The sequence below is a fragment of the Chenopodium album genome, chromosome 4, assembly GCF_948465745.1.
Source record: "Chenopodium album chromosome 4, dcCheAlbu1.1, whole genome shotgun sequence".
Classification (NCBI taxonomy): Eukaryota; Viridiplantae; Streptophyta; class Magnoliopsida; order Caryophyllales; family Amaranthaceae; genus Chenopodium; species Chenopodium album.
In genome coordinates, this window is record NC_137837.1 from 59,268,018 (window position 1) to 59,280,575 (window position 12,558).

A 12,558-nucleotide genomic window follows, 5' to 3' on the forward strand; every position below is an offset into this window, starting at 1 on the left:
CAACCTTCTCACTCAAGACCTCCTTTAAAGGAGGGCCTTCTTTCGTTTGTTGCTTCTTCGGAGCTTGTTTTCCTGTGGAGGCTATCTCCAATGGCATCACTTCAACTGGATCTTCTTGATCGATGTAGAACTTTGCATCAGCGAAATGAGATTCGGCCTCTGAGAAAGGCTTCACCTCTGCGCTCACCCTTCTTTCACCATTCTTGTAATACTTGAAGCATTCATGCAAGGTTGATGCTACTACTCTATTTTCATGCATCCATGGTCGCCCTAACAACAAATTGTATGAAGTTTTTGAATCAATGACATGAAATATTGTTGCTGCAGTCATCTCTCCAACAATTAAATTGACTCTTATCATGCCGATGGCTCGTTGCCCCCCGAGGTTGAAACCTTGAATCATGAGGCGGCTTTGAGACAATTCATCGTCGGTGATTCCTAACTTCCTCATAGTAGAGTTTGGCATGATATTCATTGCAGAGACTCCATCTATGAGTATGCGATTAACCTTTTGTTTGCGGATGTATCCACAAATAAAAAGAGGTCTATTATGAGGTTTCGACCTAAGCATAAGATCTTCATCAGTGAACGCCAAAGATGCACCGCATGCTGCACGTCGGTCAGGATGGTCCTCATAGATGCCTTGTTCGATATTTTCCTTTGATGTATAATGAATAGGATTTTCTATAGCTCGTGTCATAGCGAATCACATTTCTTCTGGTAGAGACAAATCTTGGCGCCATCCCATACGAGATGGTACTGTGTCTAACAACACAAGAATCTTTGAGTCTCTTTCGGAATCTCTTGAATGATCGAGACTTGTAGATGGTTGACTTTCCTCAGATCCATCTTTTACTTCCGTCGTGTAACAAGACACTACATCAATAGAAGCTTCACTAAAATAGTTTCGAGGGAAGAATTTGTCTAAAGTGATAGCCATCCAGGGCTTTACTTCTTCACGAGGGACAAGTAGAGCGCGCCGCTTCCTTGTTCTTTTCATTTCCTCCGCCTTTCCGAGACCTTTCCTTGTTTGCTGGTGCTTTTTAGAAGGTTGTGAAATGGATGTAGTTGGCTTCCTTGCCTTCCTTCTGGTTACCAACGTCCACCCTTCCTCTTCCTCTTCATATGGCAATGGAGTAGGATCTGAATGTAATGTTGGGCTGTACTTCATTACTTGTATGACAACAGGCTCCAAACTCCCAAACTGGATAATTTGTGCATGTCGTTCACATGGTGAAGCATCCACGGTGACTGTGGTATGATTGGATCCTACTGTTTCATCTAAATCTAGCACAATCCTTCCTTCTTTTGTGAGCCTCATTATTTTCTCCTTGAGAGTGATTCATTTTTCAAGGGGATGACTCACCAATCTATGGTATCGACAATAGTTTGGATCAGATGTTCTACCCATTTGCTCGGGGCGTTTAGAATCAGGTAGTTCAATGATCTTTTTCTCGAGCAAGTCGTCTAGCATTCCTGACAAATCTAAATTTGGAAACAGGTACTTTTTTGCCTGCAATTCCTTTAAGGTGGGCCCTTCTCTTTTTGTATTTGCATCCTTCAAAGATGACTCTCTCTTTTGTTCACTCTTTGGCTTACTGGAAATTTTTACTGGAGCAGATGTGGTGGAGACTGCCAACAACTCTTTGGTAGATTTCTTGCTGGTCTTTTCCGTCTTCTTGAAATCATTTTTCTCTTTCCTGACGAAATCTGAAGAGCTTGTACCACGACTTGAGATGCTTATCTCCATGTCGTGGGCTCAAGTTTCTAGTTCTTGAAAGGACCTTGGTTTTATCCCCTGTAGGATGTACAGCAGATCCCACTTCATCCCTTGGATACACATTTCGACAGCAGAGGTTTCTGATAGACGATCTTTGCATTCAAGACTTAAAGCTCTCCATCGACTGATGTAGTCCAGCACTGGTTCATCTTTCCATTGTTAAGTCTTGGTTAATTCGATCATGCTGACTATGCGTCGTGTACAGTAGAATCTCTTCTTGAACTCCTCCTCCATGTCATCCCAACTATCGATGGACTCTCGAGGGAGATCAGTGTACCAATCGAACGCAATTCCCTTAAGGGCCTTAAGGGAACGAACGAATTGTTTGACAAGCAAGTCTCCTGTTGTTCCAGCGTTGTTGCAAGTCTCAATAAAATGAGCGATGTGATGCTTGGGGTTGCCTTTCCCATCAAATTGCTGGAATTTTGGGGGTTGATAGCCTTTAGGCATCTTCAATTTTTTTATCCTCCTACTATATGGTTTCTCGTACAGCTTCTTGTCGCGAGAACCTTCTCCACTTGGTTCTTGATAGCGTTTGCTATCATATCCTGGATCTTGTAGATGGTGAATATGGACTCGCTTTTAGCACTTGATCCGGAACTCTCTCCCTCGGAGTCTACTTCTTCCTCTTCCGAATCGCTTGCTCCCTTTGGACCTTTTTCAAGCTTTTTGTTTAAGCAGAGATCTTCTCATTTTGTTGCTTGATCTGCTTATCTTTTTCTTCTCCATCCTTCATTAACTTTTGAAGGAGGCCCTTTAATTCGACAAGTTGTTCCTCGACGGTCTTGGATTCAATCACCATAACAGCAGCAATAGTTGTTTGTGATGATTGAGAAAACTCAATCATATCAGAAGTTCGTCGTGGAGTTGAAGGAGATGAGGCACAACTGCTTCCTTGATCTCCTTCGTCGAAGGCATCGAAAAGCGGGCTGGTATGGATAACTAACTTCTCAGATCTGGCAGGTGGAGTCCTTTCTGAGTCGTGTGTAGAGGCGGAAGGTTCACCTTTAGAAGGAGGGAATGAGCCGAACACCGGAATCTCATGAGAAGCGAGAGATTTGAGGAGGAACGTCCACGAGATCTCGTGCTTGGCTTAGTAGGGATGATAGCAGTTCGAAGTCTCGCGGCAGCTTCCTGAAATTCGGCCCTCCTCTTCATTCCTCTAGTGTGCAAGCCTTCGTCCTTGAACAGTGCAGCCAACTCCGCAGCCCTTTGCTGGGCGAAGGTGAGATCCTTGGTGGCGGATTGAGAGGTGTTGTTGTTTGAAGCCATTGTTGAAGACTTGACGTGGAAAAGGAGATGAGTGGTAGGGATGGTCCCACCGAGCGTGCCAAAAATTTGTAAACACAAATTTTGCGTCTGCGAAATAATCAAAATAAATGCAACAAATATAATTTTTATTAATATAACAAATTTGAGTACAATCTCTAATGTAATCCGCTGATTCGATCTCCACACTACGTCGTTAAATGGCTCGATTTGCTGTAGCTGAAACTGGAATTCCTTGATAGACGACCGAAAAGGCTTGATTTCAATCAAGGTTGGTCTTCTAGAATGGAACGGCACGTCCGATGCTTGTTGTTCTTCTTCTAGTTCTTGAGATTGGTTTTTAGAGAAGTTTAGAGAGGGTTTTTCAGTAGAGAGATTTTTCTCTGTATTTTTCATGTGTATGAAATGAGGGAGAAAGTTCTATTTATAGAGTTCTCCTAAGCTAGGGTTTCAAGATGACCACTAAATGGGTCTCATATCCATTTCCACCTCCATTTAAATTAAATCAAATCCATTTTGTTGAACGTTATTATTAATTAAATGAGTTTAACTAAAATAAATGATACGGGCCAAAGTAACACAGATTAATTATTTAGTCAATATACCCGAGTCAACAATTTGACTTTGACCCAAACAATAAGTAATGATACTTGATAAAACTAGTCGTTGGAGCACGCTCCCCCGACGGCAAGATAAGTAATATTCGTGGTTGTGTTCGGGTTTTGTGACATTCGTGGTTGTGTCGGGTTTTGCATTAGTAAGGACACATGAATTTACAAGTCATAACAAAAAGTAGTGATAAAGTTTTTACGGAGAAATATATATAGAAAAACAATTTTAAAAGAACAGTTTTCTAGAATTTTCTAGAATTTAAAGATGTTTTAAAAAATTATACAATTCTTTTAGATATTATTTCTGAACGCAATATGGTTTCTTATTGAGTAGCTTAATTATTAACAAATATCTCGTCTTAATGATTATGATAATAAGGAGCAGTAATAAATAAGGAAATACAATTTTAAAGGTTAAAGTTCTGTAAAATGGATTAAATGCAAAGAATATGAAAGAATTGTATATTTCTTTGTTATCAGTCTACATAGTTGGTGTGATCTAAACTTCTTCAAAGCTTGTTTTGTATTTTTACATTTTTTCTTCGAGTTGAATGTTGAATTTTAGTCCTATTTTTATCCTCAAAATTTGTTTTCCCTAAGTGAATATACGATCTAATTTAGGCAAAAGTTACTGTATTCTTCCCTTGGCCTTTGTCTCCTTGTTTTTTTATTTTTTATTTTGTTATAAAATATCTCCTTGCCCTTCTTTTTCTCAACTCCCCCCTCTCTTTCTTTCTCTCTCTTCCCCCCCCCCCCTCTCTCTCCCTCTTGTATGTGATGAGTGTCATTTTGACATTTATTTTCTAGTCATGTTCCTAGATTTTTATGTTAATTCCTTTAAAACTTAATGTCTTTATTAAGGTTTTTGATATTTTATGACTTATTTCTCCTTTGTGTGTTTTCATACATTATTGAGGTCATTTTGGAAGATTAAAAGATGAACGAAATAAAGGGATTCAATGTCTTTGAAAAGAAATATGATATATGCAAACTTAAGGAACTATTACGTAAGAATCCAACACGTTCTACCTTAAGGTTGAAATCATTTCTTAAATATGTTATCAATCAGATTAATTTTCTATACAAATTACAATATTGATTTTTTATCATATGAACTTAAATATCTTTTTCTCCCCCTCCCTCCCTCCTTTTCTTTCCTTTCCTATCTTATGATTTTCAAAATTTATAAAGTTATGCTTTATTTGCATTTCCCCCTTTCTCAATCATTCTCCTCTCTCTTTCCATCTTTTGTTACATTGCACCACTTATGTTTTCCAAATTTTAAAGCCTTTTTAAAAATATTGTTTTTTTGTTTTTTTCAATTTCTAAATCTTTTCAAAAGTATTGTACTTCCTCCGTTCTTTTTTACTTGACACGCTTTGACTTTTACATATAATATCATTTTAAATTCGTCTCAATAAGTACTATCGTAATATACAACTTTTATAATTTTTACTTATAAAGAATTAAAGTTATTGATCGCTAAAGTTTTGCATTAGCAAGCATGATAAAGGAAACAGATCAAGTATAAAAGAACGGAGGAAGTATATCTTTAATTCATTCGGTTAAATAGAATATTGTGTTTGCACATAACTTTTTTTAGAAGTGTTTACATTTTTGATATGTAAGTATGTAACGTTCATGCAAATGAAGGAGCATAGAAAAAAAGTATGAGCTAGTAATCTAAAGTTCTCACATGCATTAGAGCCATTACCGTCACCCTATCTCAACACGTGGTTGCACTTTATATGGTGTGTCATAACCATTAAAATCAACGATCACGTGCGGTCCCCTAAATCATCAAAAAGCTTTAAAGATACACTCGATAATTTATTAGGAGCTAATTAAAAAGGCCATTATAAATATAAGTTTTCTTTATATCCTAAATTTTACTTTAAACAAGGCCTCTAGGGTTTGTTCTATTCACCTGATTTTCAATGATCTTAACTTTTTCTGAACTTACATGAACTTATTAAACCTTATTTTAGTTATAGTTTGTACTTGAATAACCCTTATCAAAACTTATTAACCTGAAATAAGTGAAAATAAGCTAAACAAAACAAACCCTAAAATGTGTTCTCTCACTAAGAGTTTTTAAGAAACCATACTGCACTATTCAAATTTCCAAGTACAGACACCTTAAAAAAAAAAAAAAAACAGTACGGACATCTTCAAAGAATCCACGCAGACTTAAATAAGTGGTTTTCGCTGCTTCTAGGCCAAAAAAATTATCATTAATCCTGTAAAGAGATTTCAGTTAAAGTAGAAGTTAGATTAATTCCACCAAAGCACAATCATGTTAATTTTTTTTTTTTAAAAAAAAAAATCATCATTTCAATGTTTGCCATCTTATACAGTAAATCAATCACTTGTATTTGACCTACCACTTATTTTGAAGTGATGAACTCAAAAAACGTATTCTAAACAACAAACACTTGCAGTTGCATGCATCAAACACCATCAATCAATCAGTACAATATCTTTATGCCAAATGAAAATCAGAATAGATAAAATTATACATTCATCATGGACAATCCATCAAAAAAGATACCTTCACAGAGGGCATCTTTTTATTAACTAAGAAACCCTATAAACAACTATAAGAGCCTCTTCTCCCAATTTCTTTCCCAACACAAAATCATCCTGATACAAAAAAAAAAAAAAAAAAAAAAAAAAAAAAAAAAAAAAACTAAAGTTGAATATGTTAGCATAGAAACCTAAGCAATTAAAATATTTTGGTACTGGATGTACTTGTTTGTTTGGTCACTACAAGAAACTTTATGAGGTCCATATGGCCCTCAATTCTTTACCAACCTCTACTATCCAAAGTCAAATGCCTCTCATGCAATTATTAACTCAAAAATACGATTCAAGATAGCTCTCACAAAGACAGCAGTACATCACAACACAAATTCATAAAGATATTTCTCCATATTTTTAGTAACAGAACCTAGATAAGAGTATCAGTATGCCAACAAAACAAAAAAGAAAAAATTATAGGGCATTGTCCAATTATGCTAAATTTGTGACCTTCCATCACATCTCAATAGCCTCAATAAAAATACAATCCAATCAAGGAACATATACTCCAAACCAACATGAAAAAAAGAAAATGAAAGTCGACGCCTAAAATACATGTCATTTATTTCCAATACTCCAAAAGGATATCTCAACCATTAAAAAAACCCAACAACCAATGACATTGGAAAAGAGAAAAAATCACAAAAAATCATGGAACATACACATATAGGCATAATACTTCAAGGTAGTTATGAAATTCATCAATCGAATGAAATTTGGTGACACATCCAACGCAAAGGCATATACGAGGAATATGGAACAGGAAGGCTTAATGATATCTGGTATTCTGGGTATGAGTATGCAGACAACATTCATTTTCTCTTGGTTATATGACAACTAAATCAGTATAAATATGGCCAGTATAGCATATGCATGGACATAGTCATCAAGTCACTAATACATTAGAAATGTAAGTAAGCTACGAAATGTAACAATCCCTATTAGAGATTCTGTGAATTAACGTTAACAAACAGAAGAATATAGAAACAGATTTCATAAACAATTAAGGTATGCGGCACCAAAACAAATTGTAACAATAATAGTAGTATCGATCAATCAGATCCTTACTCCCTCCGTCTCATTATTAGAGTCCCCTTTCTAACATTTATTACTCTAATAAAGAGAAAGGGGACTCTAATAAAGAGACGTGGGAGTATATCATAATCACAGAGAATTCGCATTGTAAGCTATACGACAACAGTGAACAAATAGACTCGAAACTTAATAGTAAACCATGATATATATGTGAGCTACAAAAAAATTAAATATAGTGAAGTGATAACCTGAAACGGATGATAAATAGGAGCTTAGCCTCTGGCTCGACGTAGAATCCACCCTTCAATTTAGTCTCCCTTCTGAGACAGATCAATTCCCTCTCCTAATTAACAATAAACAAGGCTAATCAGAAACCTAATCAAATTAAATAACCATACACCAAGAACAGACACCACAAATAATACCCCTTTGTTGCACATAATAGGTAACGGAGGTAGTATATGATTAATTTATTAGAAAGATAAGTATTGTTAAACATTTAAAAGACATGTAATTTCTAGAACAATTGACATAGCATAATTAATTATGATTGTATTAGGGAAAAAGAAGAATCAAATCAGAGAGCTGACTTTTACCAAGTTTATTAACACAGTAATTTTTTAAGACAAAATATTATTCTATTAAGACATTTTTATGATTTAATTGCTCCTTTTAATACAAAGAAGTTATGAATAGAAGGTTTGAATCATGAAAGAATATATGCTTGTTGCTAGTGGGATCAACAATTCAACATACTTTCGGCTAATAAATAATCTTAATTAAATTATTATTCCTGATGCACTTTCTTGCTGAATTCCGTGTAATTAATTAATGTGAACAAATTTACTACTGTAGTTAGTGATCAGCTTCCTGATTTCAACTCTCTTCTTCTTCTGAACATCCTGATCCTCCTCCTTGGCCAAAGTCCATTCTTTCTCCCTCTTCTGCTTTTTCAAAACCGACTCCGGTACAACAACTTTAGTAGCCTCCTCACCCATTTCTGCTTAACAAAAGTACCAATCAATCATCCATTACAACCAAAGCCAATTACTCAAATCATATAGCCTATAATTAAGCATCTGAAAACACTAAAACCAAATCAGCTCCTCCATTTCATATCAATTGCAGATTACACATCCCAAACCAATGCATCATTAAAATTACATGTGTAAGCCATAATCCAAACAATTTGTTACACAGAAAACAAACTTATCACCACAATTTGAATATTAACCACAAAAATCTATTTAATTTATGCGATTACTTGACATATTTATACTAAAAACAAATAAAATTCAAAACTTTCCCACATTTTATTACAAAAACACACAACGTACTCCAAATTTTTCGCAAGAAAGGAAGCTAAATCAGTCAACATTCAAATAAAAGGAAAAATTTAATTAAAGAGCTGAAAATTCAAACAATTAGAACACGAGAGTGAAAGAAGAGAGAATCAAACCTGGAGATCAGAGAATCATCAAATAACCTCTCAAGCTTCTTCAATGGAGAGGAAAGTCCAGAAGTTGCTTCAGTGGAGGGTTGGAGAAAGCTCAGAAGAGAAAGGAGAGAGAGAATTGTACCTAGAGATCAACAATTCAACCACGAATCAGACAATTCATTCCAAAAGAACGATAAATCACTCAAATTCAACCCAAAAAACGAAAGCCAAAAAACAGAAACAAATCGATCACATAAACCCCAAAATAATCGAAAACCAATTGAACAAATAAAGACAAAAAATCAAAAACAAATCGATCAAATAAACCCCAAAATAATCGAAAACCAATCGACCAAATTAATGGATTTTGGTTTTAGATCAAACTACATATCAGGGTAGTGTAAAGACAACGAGACAACTAATTCTAGATAGAATGAACCGTTAAATTTGAGATTATGATGCATCCTAAGATACCACTTTTCTCCATACCCAAAAAAGATAAAATGATACCACTATAAAAAAGTATCACCTTATATAATCATATTGTAAGATTTGTAACTTTTGCAAGTGGTCAAGATCATAGAAAATACAAGTATTATAAAAGTATATGAGATGCTCATCATTCAGTTATCATCAATCTGAGAAAAGGTTAACACACGCGAATTAGCTCGAGAATCTTAATACTTATTTTACTTGCAAATTCAGCCAAACGTAATTTAATATAAATCATGCTCTGTAGTTGCATCTAATTTAAAGATCAAGATAAATTATGCTCTGTAGTTGCATCTAATATATAAGACGAAATAAACATAAATCATGATACTTAAAATCTTTTAAACATATAAGATCTGAGTCAAGAAGTCGAAGACATGCTATTATATCATGTTCCTTGCAATCAAATCGTTTAAAATTTATTAAAATCATGTTTAATCGAAAGATCGTGAAGATCTTATGCTATAAAGTAATTTCAATCAAAGACACGAGACTAATTGATTGAAAATCAAATAAATCAACAAGATATGACAGTTTAAAGGCTCAGAATCACAGAACTATGAATTAAATAGGTAATTTCAATCACTTGTGACGGTGGTTGTAATGGAGGTGACGGTTGAAGGTTGGTGTCGGTGACGAAATTCACAAAGCTTCGTAGTGCGATTTTAACCTAGAGATCAACAATTCAACCACGAATCAGACAATTCATTCCAAAAGAACGATAAATCACTCAAATTCAACCCAAAAAACGAAAGCCAAAAAACAGAAACAAATCGATCACATAAACCCCAAAATAATCGAAAACCAATCGAACAAATAAAGACAAAAAATCAAAAACAAATCGATCAAATAAACCCCAAAATAATCGAAAACCAATCGACCAAATAAAGCCCAAAAATCGAAAACAAATCGATCAAATAAACCCAAAAAATTTGAAACTAAATCAAGAGAGAGAAACAAGATCGAACCTGATAAATGTGACGATCGGAAAGTCATCTTCCACAACCTCAGACGCTGAGAAGAATCAAAGCCCCATCGTCGAAAGCGATGATCGATGGTCTTGAGCGAGGTACTGCATTTTTCTCTCTCTAGGTTTCTCTCTCCTTGCTTAATCAAATGCTCTGAGCCTCTGACCCTTTTCTTCTAAGATAAAAGAGAGAGGGAATTCGGTGTAGTGCTTCAGATTCAGACAGAGTTGGAAGAAGCAAGAAGGTGAGGAAGTCGGTGAAAAGCAAGGGCCATGTAAGTCGGTGGAAATAAGGGGTATAATTGGCAATTCATTAATGTTGGGGGCAAGGCTGTAATAACACCAAAAAATCCTATTCATAAGGAACAGTAGCAACATTTGCACTTTTATAATGGTTATGGATTTCCATGCCTACACAAGTACAACGCCAAAATTTGAAGAAAAAAAAAAGCCGAATAATACGAATTGGTGTTGTTATTTGTCGCTCCCATTTTAGCGGGTAACGCTCCCTTTTTGTCTTGAAATTCCAATTTTACCCCTAATATATAAATACGGTTTTTTCCTTCCCGACCAACATTTCTCACTTTCTTACTTCTCTCTCTAACTCTCTTACTCTCCAACTCTCTTACTCTCTAACTCTCTAAAACACTCTAAAAATTTTAAAAAAAAAAATTCAAAAATTTTTCTTCATTTTTTTAAAAAACAACAATCATCATAAACACAAAAAAAAATGGGTGATTCGAGGCGGATTAGGCTGAGATTCGGAGGGAGGAGCTTCGGCGGCGCTGGTGGCAGCGGCGGCAACAGTGGCGACGAGGTATTTTTTTATTTTTTTTTAATTACGGATCCCAGGAACTTCCGCCCAAAAATTCCGGAAGTTCCATGGAGGATCCGGAAATTCCAAGCAATGTTGAGACACTTTTCCATGGGACATCCGGAATTTTTGGGCGGAAGTGACATCCGTTCATTTTTTTGTGTTTATGATTCGATAGTTGCATCACCAATAACCAGTATCTTCCAGAAAGAATGAATTTGGCTGCTATACAATCCTGTCTGTGCAACTATCGAATCATGTATCTGGCAAGCACATGGAAGACCATGGGTCACACGCATAGAACATCCACACCGTTCATGGACCTGGTAACTTAAATCCCACATCCTTTTCGTCTCCTTATCCAGAACTTTCAAGCAATGTTGAGACACTTTGCCATTTATACGTGACAGTGGCAACTGTCTGTACATCTGACCAATTTTAGACCTTGATGCCTCCAAGTCATTACGAATTTGTATGATGCGATTACCGATATGACAATGGACTCGGGCCCATACGGTATCCAAAGCACCTGCCAATGATTCTAATTAGTAAATTCAAATACAATTACAATTAATACAATTACAATTACGTAACAACGAGAACAACTAATAAAATAATACAACTAACCTGTGGATGATTCAAACCAAGTTTTCACTGCTGAATGTTGGCTCTCAACTCTGCAGTTGGTGGTGTTACCAAAGTGAAGAACCTGGTTCATCCAAAATTTCACAAATTTCTCCTTATGACAAAGCCATGTTCTCTGAACATAATGAATCACTTCCGGATATTTTCCCCACCTCACTTGCATGGCAGCTAGAGCACGATCATACTCCGCCTGTGTTGTTGCATTCACGATTTTGAACCATCTCCCAGCTCTAAAACTGACACCAACCGTCTTGTTTCCAAACATCTTCGTCACCTTAGCCTCCACATCTCTGTTGATGTGCCATAGACAGAGTAAATGTGACGTCCCTGGAAAGACTTCTCTCAAAGCCGCACATAGCCCAAGATCACGGTCTGAAATAAATAGCCGTGCACTCGTCGCGCATGAAAACATATCCAACTAGAAAATTCTGGTTTGTCGGTGTCACGCCTACTATCTCAAAGAAAGGCATGTTATATCGATTGGTCTTGTAAGTAGAATCCATACCTATGACATGTGGGTATGTACGGAGTATGTTGACCATGATCGGGTGCACCATAAATGCATGTTGCAAAACGTTGTGATCATCGTTCGTGACTAGTAAATGTATTTACTCTCTCTTTCCAGATGAAGAAATTGCTGAACAACTCCTCTTCCTTCGAACATCTCCATCCTGAAGTCATTTCGGCAATTGTAAATGTGTCGGATGTTTGGATGATCATCAGGAAATTGATCGGCAATAGTGGACATGATGTTACGGGGAGCAACCTTGAACTTTGTCATGTCCCGCACAACCTGTTTTGCACCCGGACTCAAGCCGCTCACTTTACAGTGACCTTCTGGGTACACAATCATTGGGTGGTTATGTGTCCCGGTGTGATCATTTTTCGCAATGATCTTCCAACTTTCGGTGCTGACATCATAATATA

The 12,558-nt window shown here is 36.1% G+C and overlaps 1 long non-coding RNA gene across 3 annotated transcripts; it reads right to left on the bottom strand.

Annotated features, from left to right (window-relative positions):
• Positions 1-8,014: 8,014 nt before the first annotated feature.
• Positions 8,015-10,343, bottom strand: LOC145629155 (uncharacterized). 3 transcript variants are annotated; one of them, XR_014111586.1, is made up of 4 exons: positions 10,174-10,343; positions 9,792-9,875; positions 8,735-8,855; positions 8,015-8,275 (listed from the first exon to the last, which is right to left on the bottom strand). It is a non-coding gene; the product is annotated as an uncharacterized LOC145629155 (long non-coding RNA). The 3 variants fall into 3 exon arrangements; XR_014111585.1 differs by having other exon boundaries at positions 9,764-9,875; XR_014111587.1 differs by lacking the exon at positions 9,792-9,875.
• Between the last annotated feature and the right edge of the window lie 2,215 nt (positions 10,344-12,558).